This window comes from Peromyscus leucopus, chromosome 3, assembly GCF_004664715.2.
Source record: "Peromyscus leucopus breed LL Stock chromosome 3, UCI_PerLeu_2.1, whole genome shotgun sequence".
In the NCBI taxonomy this organism is placed as follows: domain Eukaryota; kingdom Metazoa; phylum Chordata; class Mammalia; order Rodentia; family Cricetidae; genus Peromyscus; species Peromyscus leucopus.
The window spans coordinates 101,313,238-101,327,554 of NC_051065.1; the positions used below are offsets into that span (position 1 = coordinate 101,313,238).

Genomic DNA, 14,317 nt, shown 5'->3' on the forward strand with positions numbered 1-14,317 from the left:
CACAGACTGGAATCAGTGGACTATTATTTTTTTATGACATATAGAGACTATGATGGTTTGAATGAGACTGGCCCCATAGGCTCATATATTTGCATTCTTAGTGCCCAGTTGGTGAACTCTTTGGAAAGATTGGGAGATACGGCCTTGGTGGAGACGGATCCCTGGGAGTAGGCTTTGAGGTTTCAAAAGTCCACACCAGGCCCAGTGTCATCTTCTGCTGCAGATCAGGATGTAAAGCTCTTAGCTACAACCCGAGAACCATGCCTGTCTGCATGCCATCATGCTCCCCTAGGGTGACAATGGACTAACCCTCTGAAACTGTAAGCAAGCCCCCAGTTAAATGCTTTCTTTATAAGAGTTTCCTTGGTCCTGGTGTTTCTTCACAGCAAGAGGACAGTGACTAAGACAGAACATGGGAGGCTGTGGGGTGGATCTGGGAGTTAAATGGAAGAGCTGGGGATGAATATGAACAAAATACATTGAATGCATGTAGGAAATTCTCAAAGAATAAAAATACTCTATTTTTTATTTTTATTTTTTAAACAGGGTCTCTCTACCTAACTCTGGCTATCCTGTAGACCAAGCTGGTCTTGAACTCACAGAGATCCAAAATAATAGTCACTGGCACCACAACCCATTCCCAAATAAAATGCAAACTTCTTTGTAACCTCCATGTGATGGCCACTCTTGGTTGTCAACTTGACTACATCTGGAATTAGCCAAACCCAAACTGCTGCTCACACCTGTGAGGGACTCTTGACGGCATCATTCCAGTCAAGAAGACCCACCCTAAATCCAGATTCTTATTTTCCCATCTGGCAAGTCCATTTCTTAGAGCCTACTTCTTCAGGATTCCAGCATATAGTATACTGAAGACCAGCTGAGACACCCAGCCTCCTGGACCAAACAACTATTGGATTCTTGGACTTTCTGTCAGAAGACAGCCATTGTTGAAATAGTCGGACCACTGACTTTAGTACAAATCCCATCTGTACAGTATGCATTCCTTCTCTTAGTTCTGTTTCTCTAGACCACCTGGACTAATGCACCCTGTGCACCTAAGCAGGAGTGCCAGAGGGAGCCAAATTTATAATTTACCATCTACTGTTCGGTATAGATAATACAAGATGGTGGCAGCAGCATCTGGCCAAGAGCCGAGGGAAAGTCAGAGGCAGTAGGGGAGAGAGGAAAGGGGAAGGAGGGGAGGGAGGAGAGGGAAGAGAAGACAGAGAGGAGAGGGAAGAGCAGAAAAGGGAGGGATATAGGGAGGAAGAAGAGGGGAAGAGAAAGAAGAGAGAAGGGAGGAGGAGGGGAAGAGAGGAGGAAGAGGAAGACTGAGAAAGAAAGATAAGGCCCTTTTTCACTACCATCTAAAACTGACCCAGGACCTGTGAGATGACTCATTAGGTAAGGGCACTTGAAACTAGGTCTGGTGACCCGAGTTTAACACTCAGAATCCACACGGTGGAAGGAGAGAACTGAGTCCCAGAACTAAGTCACAATCGGCTCACATACAATAAATAAGGAAACAGCCCACACAATGGTAGGGATGTGCCAGGCAGAGAGTGTGAGAGCCAAACACGAGAGATTGGGATGGGGAGAACTAAGAGGCAGAAGGGTGCACAGCTGACAGGAAGCCCGAGGTTTATGCCACTTCCTGCCTTGACAATTCCATAGCTGACTCCTGTCTAGGGACAGGTCTTTTGTCTGAGATTCAAGCAGAGGAACTTGGGGTCAAAGCTACAAGCATTGTAAGCAGTCTTCAGACATCTCTTGTTTTATTCTGGTTTCCTTTCTGTAGCTGCCACAAATCATTGACCGAAAGCAAAATAGAGAGGAAAGGGTTGATTTGGCCTCACTTCCATGTCATGGTCCATCACTGAGGAAAGTCAAGGCAGGAACTCAAAGGCAGAAAACATGGAGGAACGCTGTTTGTTGGCTTAATCTCTGGCTTACTCATTGACCAGCCCATGCTTAGCTAGCTTTTTTATACAGCTCATGAACACCTGCCTAGGGACAGAGCCACCCACAGTGGACCAAGGCCCCCCTGCATCAATCAACAATCAAGACAGTCCCTCACAGGTATGCCCATATACTAACATGATCTAGGCAAGTCTATAACCAAGGCTTTACTCTCCGATGACTCTAGACTGTGTCAGGTTGGTAATTAAAGCTAACTTGGACATCATCCTCAACCCTTTCCCTTCCTAGGAGATCAGGCTAAACTTGGTTAGCTGAGATAGGTCCCTAGCTCCTCCTGACTACGAGCCATGTTCTGCAAGGTCAGAGGGAGAAAGAACCAGAGATACACAGTTTTCCAGTCATCTTAGGACCAGGGAAGTAAACTGGTAAGTTCTGGTCATGGGACAGGTGGTGCATCCTGGCCAACTAGCCTAAGAGCATTAAAATCCAACCATGGCCTAAATTATATTAAGGGAGGATGGCCCTGAAGAGATGGCTCAGTAGTTAAGAACACTTGCTGCTCCGGGCGTTGGTGGCGCACGCCTTTAATCCCAGCACTCGGAAGGCAGAGCCAGGTGGATCTCTGTGAGTTCCAGGCCAGCCTGGGCTACCAAGTGAGCTCCAGGAAAGGCGCAAAGCTACACAGAGAAACCCTGTCTCGAAAAAACCAAAAAAAAAAAAAAAAAAAGAACACTTGCTGCTCTTGCAAAAGACCTGGGTTTGGTTCCCAGCACCTATTACACGCAGTGTGGTAGGTATGACAAAAATGCATGCAAATAGACAAAAAAATTGACTTGTAACTTGATAGTGTGTGTGCACTATATTGTATATGTGCAGAGACAAGATGAAGACATAAGGTGTCAGGCCCAGTGGTTGTGGTGCACACCTTGAATCCCAGCACTTGGGAGACAGAGGATCTCTGTGAGTTCAAGGCCAGCCTGGTCTACAGAGCAAGATCCAGGACAGCTAGGGCTACACAGAGAAACCCTGCCTTAAAAAACCAAAAAACAAACAAACAAGCAAGCAAAAAAAGAAGACATCAGGTGTCCTGTTTATCACTCTCTGCCATTATTCCTTTGAGACAGGGTCTCTCACTGAACCTGGAGCTAGGCTGATGGTCAACAAGCTCCAGGCCTCCCCCTGTCCCTGCCTCTGACAGTGCTGGCACACAGTCCACATCTGTCTTTTTACATGGGTTCCGGGATCTCAAACCCAGGTCCTCATGCTTGTCCAACAAGCACCCTTCCACAATGAGCCATCTTTCCAGCCTCTTGGGCATTTAAATTTAAAATCCCCCAGAGGGCCAATGAGGCGGCTCGCCAGTAAAGGCGGTTCCTGCCAGGCCTGACCACCTGAGTTTAATCCCCAGGCCCCACACCACAGGACAAGACTAAAGTTCTTCTCTGACCTCACATTTGCACTGTGGGACGTAAACACACTCACTCTCTCCCTCCATCTCCCACCAACACACACTCACTAAATTAAAATGTAACTTTTTTAAAGACCTAAAACCATCTGAAACACCAATAATAGAAAAATTGTTTTTCAAATGCACTGCACGACCACGTGATGGGTTGTTATGTAGTGACTACACGTGTTTCTTCTTCTTTCTTTTTAATCGGATGTTTCACAAATGGCCATGTTCTCCTCTGCAGGAGTCACGATAATCTCTGTGAAGTTGCAGTTTTAGTGCATGTGCTGCTGACCTGAGCACCTGCCACCAGCCCCATAGATTAAGTCTTAAAAGAGGAAACAACGAGAGGGGCTGGGGAAATGGCTCAGCGTTTAAGAGCACTGGCTGCTCTTGCAGAGGACACAGGTTTAGTTCCCAGCGTCCACATGGCAGCTCACAACTGCCTAACTCCAGTTCCAGGAGACCTGGTGCCCTCTTCTGGTCTTGGAGGGACCTGCACACACTTGTGATTCACAGACATACATGCAGGCAAAACACCTATGCATATAGAATAAAATGTTAATTTAAAAAAGAAATGTATATTAAAACAATTTTATATACGTATACATTTTCAATTTATTAGAAATGAAAGCAAATTTTCACACTAATGACATGAAGATGTTTATTTTTCCATAAAAAATTAAATCTCAGTGGGGCACAGCATACACACCTATCATCCCAACATTCAGGAGACAGAGGCAGGAGGATTACTATGAGTTCCTGGTCCACAGAGTGAGTTCTAGGCCAGTCAAAGCTGTATAGTGAAACTTTTTCCAAAGAACAAAACCTAATAAACCAATAATAAATCTTGGCTAGATATCTAGTATTGCAGAATGTAGAACATCTTCAACAGTTTTCAGAGCTGACAGATATTTTGATTTCATAAGCAATGCTGAGATCACCACTTCACAGAAATACATACTGCAAAATGGCAAAAGAATGTTTTAGTAGGGCCATTTCAAAAATTCCTAGAAAGTGTTCTAATTCTACCAAAATTTATTTAATGATTTTTAATTGTAAGCATTTGTTAATCCATAGATTACATGCAAGCATATTCTTTCTAATAAATTTAATCTTTGTTTTTAAGTGAAACTCAAGTCAATTCTAAAAGAAATTTTTGTATGTGTGTATTATGTGTGTGAATGCATGTGGGTTGGGTGTGCAAGTGTGTGTGTGTGTGTGTGTGTGTGTGTGTGTGTGTGTGTGTGTGTGTAGCCAGAGGACTACATTGAATGTCATTACTTAGGAGTCATCCATCTTGCTTTTTGACAGTCTTAATGGTAGGCTGAGCTGGTCAGCCAGAGAGCCTCAGGTCTCTATCTGTCTCTGCATCCCCTGGTACATGCCCTGAACCAGCTGCTTTTCACATGGGTGCTGAGGTTCAACTCAGTCCTCCTGCTTGTGTGGAGAGCGCTTACTAACTGTCCCATCCTCCCGGACCCCAAACAGCAATTTTTAAGTCAGAGATTCTAATACATCCCCGAGAAATACTGTAATACTCGTGTATGTGTTGTGTGGTGTGTGTGTGTGTGTGTGTGTGTGTGTGTGTGTGTGTGTACATGTCAGAGGTCAATTTCCAGTGTCTTTCTCTACTGCTCCCCACCTTTTTTTGAGACAGTGTCTCTCTTTGAACCTGGAGCTCACAGACTACCCACAGCAGCTGACCCGAGAGCCTAGGGACCCTCCTCTCCCTCAGCACTGGGTTACAGACACATGACACCACACCCAGCTTTTTATGTGGGTGCTAGAGACCCAAACTCAGGTCCTCACGCTTGTGTGGCAGACACCATACCAACTGATCATGTCTTCAGCTCCAGCAGGGGATGCTCTGAGAGGAAGTTAGTGTCCTGTTTCTGAGAACCTCTACTTTACAGTATTAGTGTCGCCCGTGAACTTGATCTAAATCTGCTGTTTGAACAAGTTACACAGGTCGCTCCACAGCTGTATTAGACCCTGAAGGACCTGGGCGATTAGTGAAGTATACTCTGTACATTCCTGTGAGGACTCTGTTCCTAGAGCCTGGGAACACTGTCCCTAATGTGAGTGCCGTTAGCCATAACACTGTCGTCCCAGAGATGTCTACCAGTAGACAGCCTCTACCACACACTCCTGCAGCGTCATCAGCGACTCAGAATCGAGGGAGACATGAACCATGAACGGAAGCCTCTGACACTATGAGCTAAAGTAACTATAAATATTGGGGGTCAAAAAGCAAAACAGTGCCTGCCATCAAACCCCCTAACCCCACATTGCTGTGGGATGTTCTGTATGGCAAATGTGTTGCTCTGATTGGTTAGTAAATAAAACACTGCTTGGCCAGTAGTCAGGCAGAAGGAAGTATAGGTGGGACAAGGAGGAGAAAAATTTTGGGAAGTGGAAGGCTGAGTCAGAGACACTGCCAGCCGCTGCCATGACAAACAGCATGTGAAGATGCCGGTAAGCCACAAGCCATGTGGCAAGGTATAGATTTATAGAAATGGATTAATTTAATATATAAGAACAGTTAGCAAAAAGCCTGCCATGGCCATTCAGTTTGTAAGCAATATAAGTCTCTGTGTTTACTTGGTTGGGTCTGAGTGGCTGTGGGACTGGCGGGTGAGAGAGATTTGTCCTGACTGTGGGCCAGGCAGGAAAACTCTAGCTACACCACATTTTAGTATAACTGGACTTGTGGACTTTTTATAAATTTTATTTATTATCCTTGCATGTGCAACGTGCTGTAATGTGGGTGTGGATGTCAGGAGGACCGCTGTGTGGTCCACTTCTTCCACTTTTACTGGGGACCCAGGGTTTGAACTCCGATCTCCAGGCTTGCACAGCAAGTGCTTTCTGTGGCTGCTGAGCCATCTTGCCAGCCCCTGTGGACTTGTTTTCTCCCTGGGGGGGGTAATTAGAATCTACCCATCCTCTTAATGCCAAATTTGTCCAAACACAGCCAGTGTTTTCCTTCAAGTCAGTTACTGTGTGCGCATCACTCACCTCCACAGCAGTCTCCAGCTTTCCACAGCGACTTTCTCTGCCTCTAACCTGGATTCACCATCTCTCAATGAGTCCTATGTGTTCTTGTGTAGTGGCATTTAGGACCCAGGGACTGAATGCTGGTGTGTTCAAAGGTACTGGAGTTCACATCTCTGCCCTTCCAGTGAGCACACCAGGAAACTGGCAAATGTAGTGGGTAGCTGTTTTAGCCATGCCATGAAGCATCGCTCCTGGTGAGGTAGCAGGTAACTGTTACACCTACCTATGACCTTGAGGTACATGTGTACCTCAAGGGGGGGGGAGCTTAAAGCCTGGGATGCATGCAAGGGACTCTCTTTGCTACTTCATGGTTTGGACACTGGGATGGACCAGGGCAGAGCTTGCCAGAGAACAGCATTAGATCGTGCCTCACCCTTCCAGGATTCTGTGACAAATTCCTTTATTCTGTCTTGTGAGTTAACCCCCAAATGAATTCCTTTGATCATTAAGCAGACTCCATGGATTACTAGCAATACAATCCCATTATCTGGTGCCCAACTCCCCCACGTGGGAATGTGGGTTGGCCATTCTTGGCCTTTTACCCACCCAGATAGTTTCCACAGATCCCTGCCCACATGAGGTCCTGACTTCACACTGATGTCCTTGATTCAAACACAACACCACATGGCACTTTCTCTCATCTCCCTCCTCCCACAGTGACAGCCCCAGGTCAACACCAGTAGTTACTTGGAGTTATTTGTTCGCTTTATACTTAATTTTTTATTCTTTTTTCATGTGTATGTGTTTGTGTCTATGTAGGTGCGTGCGTGCGTGTGTGTCTGTGTGTGTGTGTGTGTGTGTGTGTGTGTGTGTGTGTCTGTGTGCGTGTATGTCTCTGTGTGTGTATGTGTGGTGTATTTTTGTGTGTATGTGTGTGCCCACAGAGACCAGAAGAGAGCAATAGGATTCTCTGGAGCTGGAATTACAGGTAGTTGTGAACATGGATTTTAGGCAGTGGATTTGGGGCCTCTGGAAGAGAACTGAGCCCTCTCTCCAGCACCACTGTTGTTTGTTTGTTTGTTTGTTTGTGAGTGACAGGATTCACGTACCTGACACTAGATTGGAATCCTGACCCTTCTGCCTCCTCATCTCAAATGCTGGGATTGCAGGCACGAGCTACCACCCCATCCCCCACTACAGTTATTTATTCAAATCTATAATGCATTCAACGTAGTTGATTTACTACATCGATATCAGTACTGAGTGGGTGTTACTGATAATATTTCTGGGGCTGGAGAGATGGCTCAGCAGTTAAGAGCTCTTGCTACTCTTCCAGAGGACCCAGGTTCAATTCCCAGCACCACATGGTGGCTTAGAACTGTCTATAAATCCAGTTCCAGAGGATCCAATGCCCCTTTTCTAGCCTCTGTAGGCACCAGGCAAACACATGGTACATAGACATACATGCAGGCAAAATATCCATGTATATAAAAATACATACGTGTGTGTGTGTGTGTGTGTGTGTGTGTGTGTGTGTGTGTGTGTGTGTGATACTATTTTGGCTAGCACTCTGTTTTCAGGATGATCATTTGTTAACCATTAATTGATGATTGAAATCAGAATAGCCAATTCATGCTACCTTCAGATAAAATTAAGAGGAACTTGGACCCAAGTGTGTTGTCTCAAGTTGGGAGGCAAAGGCAAGGGGATTATTATGTGTCCAAGGCCAGCCTGGGTTACATAATGAGTTCGAAGATAGCCTATGCTACAAGATGAGAGACGGTCTTTAAAAAGAAAGAAAATCCCCAAGTATGGTGGTACAGAACTGTAATCTCAATACTTAGAAGGTAGATTTGGGAGTTCAAGGCCAGTCCGGTCTACATAGTAAGTTCCAAGCCAGCCAAAGTTACATTGTAAGATCCTGTCTCAAAACAACAATGGCAAAAATCACCATGGATGGTGGAAGGCACCTATCTGTAGTCCCAGCACTTTGGAAGTGGAGGCAAGAGGGTCAGAAGTTCAAAGACAGCACCAGCCACTATAGTAGTTTGAAAGAATGGCCCCCAGGGACTCCTGTGTTTGAATGTTTGGCCTATAGGGAGTGGCACTAATAGGTGTGGCCTTGTTGGAGTGGGTGTGTCCTTTTTGGAGGAAGTGTGTCACTGAGGTGGCAGGCTTTGAGGTCTCATATGTGTTCAAGCCACACCCAGTGTGGTAGACAGTTCGCTTCCTGTTGCCCGTGGATCAAGATGTAGAACTTTCAGCTCCTTCTCCAGCACCATGTCTGCCTGCACGCTGCCATGCTTCCCACCATGACAATAATAGACTAAAACCTCTGAAACTGTAAGCCACCCCAGTTAAATGTTTTCCTTTACAAAAGTTGCTGTGGTCATGGTGTCTGTTTCACAGCAATAGAAACCCTAACTAAAACAGCTACATTATGAGTTTTGAGGCCAGCCTGGGCTATATACTGAGTTCCAGTATATAACCTGGCCTAGAATGTGAGACCCTATCTGCCTCCCCTTCCCCAAAGAAAACAAAAACACAGGTACCATGTAGCACAGCCCTGCCTTCAGAGGTCTAGACTGCATTCCATAGCCTACATGGAAGGGCGGGGCATCTCTCATGCATTTCTGAAAGCTTCCCTGGATGAGCTGGATGCTGTACACTGTGCCCTGGACAGGAGCCTCATCAGCCCTCCAAGCACCCAAACAATCAACATGAACCACAATGACTGTGCCGAGGATTCCTTGGAACAGCCATGGAGTGCACAATCGCATGCGTTTACAACTTTCTCCAGCACGGGATGAGATCAGCAGAGCCCAGCCTCATCTCACTGTTCACCTCCTATGCCAATCTTCCAGCTCACCCATCTTCCTGCTCCCCTCCCCACTGTTTGCTCCTCTTCTTCCATCCCCCTCCTCTCCCCTTTTAGAATCAAACACAATTCTTTCCCGCTGTCAAGCAGAGCCACCTCCTCCTCCTTTGAAGCCTTGTTCAAGGCATTCTGAGAACAAAGACAGCCTTCTTCCTAAGAGAAATTACGGTGGATAAAATTGCCTCCGCCTCATTACACATACAAGGGTTGGAATCTTTTTAAAGCTTGGCCAGTTATAAATTGCAAGCCAACAGCTGCAAAACCTTCTGAAGACGATCCTCTCCAGACTCCAAGGCTGCCTCGGAACTGGGGCTGCAGGTGGCTCAGGCTGCCTGGGATCGCTCCTCGCTGGGGACCTTCCGCTCGCCCAGCCACCTTCTCATGTCCTCTACCGTCCTCCTACCCTCAGATCTCCAACCAAGCAGTCGCCACCCCACACTCCCTTCCAGGACACCAGCCACAGGCCTGGGAGTAAAGCAGGGTGCTGTAGACATGAGTTCTAGTATAGGGGGGTCCTGGCCATGTGTCCCGCAGCCCAGCAAAGCACACTAAGGCCAGAGGCTCTTTCCTCTCACTACCTTTGTTTCCGATGAGAGTTGAGACTGCTGCCTTGCTAGCCTGAAGGTCCATGCAGGGCCCTTGCAGACTTGGGAAGGATAGAATACTAACTTCCCAAGAGGCTGCCATGTGCTCCTGGAGACCGTCCTCCACTCTGGTGTGTCAGTGAAGAGGAAGGCAGATCCACTCACTGCAAACCTATTGGATCTCTAGGTGGGAAGACTATGTGCGCAATCTGAACAACAGTTGAAAACTGCTGTTGCTTGGGTTAATTTCTAATTAGTAAGAGTTTTAGTTGCTTTGACATTTTAATTGCTAATGGGAAGTGGGGGTGTGTGAGATTTGCTTATTATTAATTAATACAAAAAATAGCCCAAAATGGGTTGGTAATATGTAAGTAGGCTGTGGTCTTTCAAATGTAAGAGTTCCACTGGGCGTAGTAGTGCATGCCTATAATCCCTGCACGTGGGAAGCTGAGAAAAGAGGAGTGCAGAGAGTTCAAGGCCAGCCTGAACTACCTAGTGAGTTCCAGGTCAGCCTAGACTAAATAACAAGACCCTCTTTTAGAAAAAAAAAAAAAAATGAAAATAATAAAATAAAACCAAAATAAGTGGGCCAGGAGGTAGTGGCGCAGGCCTTTAATCCCAGCACTCGGGAGGCAGAGCCAGGAGGATCTCTGTGAGTTCAGAGGCCAGCCTGGGCTACAGAGTGAGATCCAGGATAGGCACCAAAACTACACAGAGAAACCCTGTCTTGAAAAACAAAAAAAAAAATCAAAATAAGCAACAATAACAAAAGCAAGATTTGAAGGAAGATGTAGATGATGGAAGGCAACAGCCAATGAAATGCTGAGTGTGGGAGCGAGGAGATGCCCTGGAGGAGGGACACGGAGTTCCTAGCACAGGTGGCATCTGGTCCTGCAGCACTTCCTCCGTTCCCAGAGCCTCCCTGACCGTGGCCATCTGAGCCGCATTGAAGGGCCTCCCAAGTCCCCTCATCCATTCCCTACCAGACCCTCAAGGCCACTGTCAACATCTCCAGCCTTAAGTTAACCATAGATTCCTCACCAAGCAAGTGGCATTTCTGTTGGAATTTCAAAACTATGCTTGTATCTAGGTTCGGACAGTGTGATGGTTTGAAAGAAAATGGCCCCCAAAGGAAGTGGCACTATTAGATGTGGCTTTGTTGGAGAAGATGTAGTCTTGTGGGAGGAAGTGTGTCACTGTGCAGGTAGCTTTGAAGTCTCCTATGCTCAAGCTATGCAGTGTGGCACACAGTTCACTTCCTGTTGTCTGCAGATCAAGATGTAGGACTCTCAGCTCCTTCTCCGGCACCATGTCTGTCTGCATGTCACCATGCCACCCACCCACCATGACAACAATGGACTAAACCTCTGAACTGTAAGCCAGCCCCAATTAAATGTTTTCCTTTATAAGAGTTGCTGTGGTCATGGTGTCTCTTCACAGCAACAGAAACCCTAACTAAGACAGACAGTTCTAGAACTTTCTAGGAGGAAATATTACTGAGCTGGAAAAGTAGTTTTTCTTTTCAAGTTTGGTGCTCTTCCAAATGTTTAGGCAATCACCTCCACATATCAGGTTATCCCTATACTTCATATAACCAGGGTGCCCCACAGGCACCCTAGAGGATGGTTCAATGCCCATGTACTCAGAAAGCCTTGTTCTTTTCCCACCATGCCTTTGGTTAGTAATATACGAATGTGTTGGGGTTTTTCAAAATATAAGAGCTAGACCTGGGCACAAAGACTATGAGTTTGAAGCTTGGCTTGGGCTAGTGAGTTCCAGGCCAGCCAGAGCTCTACAGCAAGACCCTGTTTCAAAAATCCAAACCCACAAATGACAGCAACAAAAGCATATATTTGAAGACATGAGCAAGTCCACCCCGGGGTCTGTGAGCCACTGCCAGGCAGAGAGGTGCAGGGCAGCACTGGTAGTCAGGAGGCTACCTCCCAGGCTCAGCGAGGAGCTTCACGGGACAGGGCATTCAGGGACAGAGCTCAGTTCTGCTGCTGGCTGAGTGACCTTGGCCAAGTTCCCAAAACTCAGTTTGGGGTTTTTGTTTTTGTTTTGTTTGTGAGACAGAGTTTCTTTGTGTAACAGCTATCCTGAACTCACTCTGTAGACCAGGCTGGCCTCAAACTCACAGAGATCCACCTGCTTCTGCTTCCCAAGTGCTGGAATTAAAGGTGGAAGCCACCACCACCTAGCCGAAACTCAGATTTTCTAAACAGGAATGTAAACCTGTTGAGCAGCAAGTCTGCATTGTACCTGCTCTTATCTTGCCTCAGGGCAGCAATGTATGCATGATGAGTCCTGACTTTCCACTCTGTAGAATGGGATGTGTGACAGCAGGCCCCGGTGGGGCAGACTTTTGTGATTCTGACAGGCTAATGGATGTGTAACGTTTACAGTCACCACAGAGAAACGACAAATGTTTGAGAGGGACCAACGTATTTGCTCCGCATGGCAGAGGTACATGGGTATAGAATCATGACATGCAACTGCAAAGATAGGTGTGTTATGTGTCAATTTAAACATACAGGGCTGGTGAGATAGTTCAGTGAGTAAAGGCATGTGCCATCAAGCCTGAGACCTGAGTTCGATCCCCAGAACCCATGTGGTAGGAGAGAACCAGTTCCTGCAACTCATGCCATAGCTCACACCCCTTGACATACCTACATGCAAAATAAATAAACAAATATAATAAAAAATACAAATAAGGGGGCTGGAGAGATGGCTCCACAGTTAAGAGCATTTACTTCTCTTCCAGAGGACTCAAGTTCAATTCCCAGCACCTCAATTCAGCAACTCACAACTGCCTATAATTCCAGCTCCAATGGCTCTGACATCCTCTTCTGGCTTCCACAGGCACCAGAACACCCATGGCGCACGTGCGCACATGCATGCACACAGACACAGACACACACACAGACACACACACACACACACACACGCACACACACACACACATACAAGCATACATGCATGCACGCATGCAAATCAAAAATATAAATAAAAATAAAACCACAAGCTGTCTTATTCAATATGTGTTTAATAAATGTGTGCTACTTTATATGAATATGAATTCCCACATTCATTTCTCAAATTCATATGAAAAGACACCCTTCTTAAGCTACCCCTGCAAAGAATTATTTTTCCAATTCATAATATTGCTTCTCAGCCTTTTGGATAAGATCAAGAGATAATAGCAAGTGTCACTCGAGGAAGTGGAGCCATTAGAAGTCTCCTACATCGTCGATGGGAATGTCACATGGAGAGCCACTTGGAAAAGCAATGTGATAGTTTCCCAAGAAGTTAAACATATATTTTCCACACTTGCCTTACAAGCTAGCCATCTTGTTCCCAAGGCCAACCTGGTCTACAGAGCAAGTTACAACACAGCCAGGGTTACCTATGAGACCCTCTCTCAAAAACACACCAGGAAGGAAGAAGAAGAAGGCATACATCCACACAAAGGACGTTCACAGCAACTTTATTCATCATAGTCAGGCCCGGGGGAAGCTCCAAATGTCCACTAACCAGTCAACGGACAAACAAGTTCTTGAACATTTTTCCAACGGAACACTTCTCAGCATTAAGAGATGACCGACTGACAGACACAGCGACACAGGGAACGTCAAAGCACGCTGTTGAGGGAAGAGGTGGCTGTGGAATTCCATTAGCACACTACAGTCTAGAACAACAGAACAGATGAGAAACTGATGGGACCTGGGGACAGGGAGGACTGGCCCCGACAAAGCACAAGCCAGCTGTTAGGATGATGGAAATGCTTTACACCCAGTGTGCATGTGTATAAGCATGTGCAGCTACATGGGCTTGGGTGTACATTGTGCATGGGGAGGTCGGAGGTTAGTTAACATGGGGTCCCTTCCTCAATCGGCTCCCACCTTATGTTTCTGAATTAGGAATTTCACTGAACTTGGAGCTCATCCATGTGACTGCACCGGTGGAACACCACAGTGATCCTCCTGTCTCCACCTCCCCAGCTTATTCAGCTACTGCACCTGGCTTTTCTTTCTAAGTGCACGTGTACATGGTGTTCCTGTGTGTGCCGTTGCTTACATGCTTGTATACGTGTGCATGCGGAGGCCAGAGGATGACCTCAAGTGTCATTCTTGGGCTTGCCATCTACCTCCTTTAAAACAGGCTCTTTCATTGGCCTGGAGCCCACTGACTGGCATACACTAGCTCTCCAGGGAGGCCCAGGGCTCCTATATCTGCCTCCCCAGCACAGAGATTAGAAGCGCGTGCCTCGTTCTTCATGTATGTGCTGGCTACTGAACTTAGATCCTCATGCTTGTGAGGCAAGCAACTTACCGGCCGAGCCATCTCTCACATGATCATGTCCATGAATATGCAGCTGCATGTATGTCAAAATTCATAGAACTGTACAATTTTGTAGGCAAATAATGCACAACAGTCTAGATATTAAAAGCCACGTATAATGGTTACCTAGGAGAGACAGGA

The 14,317-nt window shown here is 46.3% G+C and overlaps 1 protein-coding gene across 4 annotated transcripts in view; it reads right to left on the reverse strand.

Annotated features, from left to right (window-relative positions):
- Sfxn5 (sideroflexin 5) overlaps positions 1 to 14,317 on the reverse strand; it is a 124,009-nt gene that overhangs the window by 92,618 nt on the left and 17,074 nt on the right. The gene's annotated exons all lie outside the window — the stretch shown is intronic.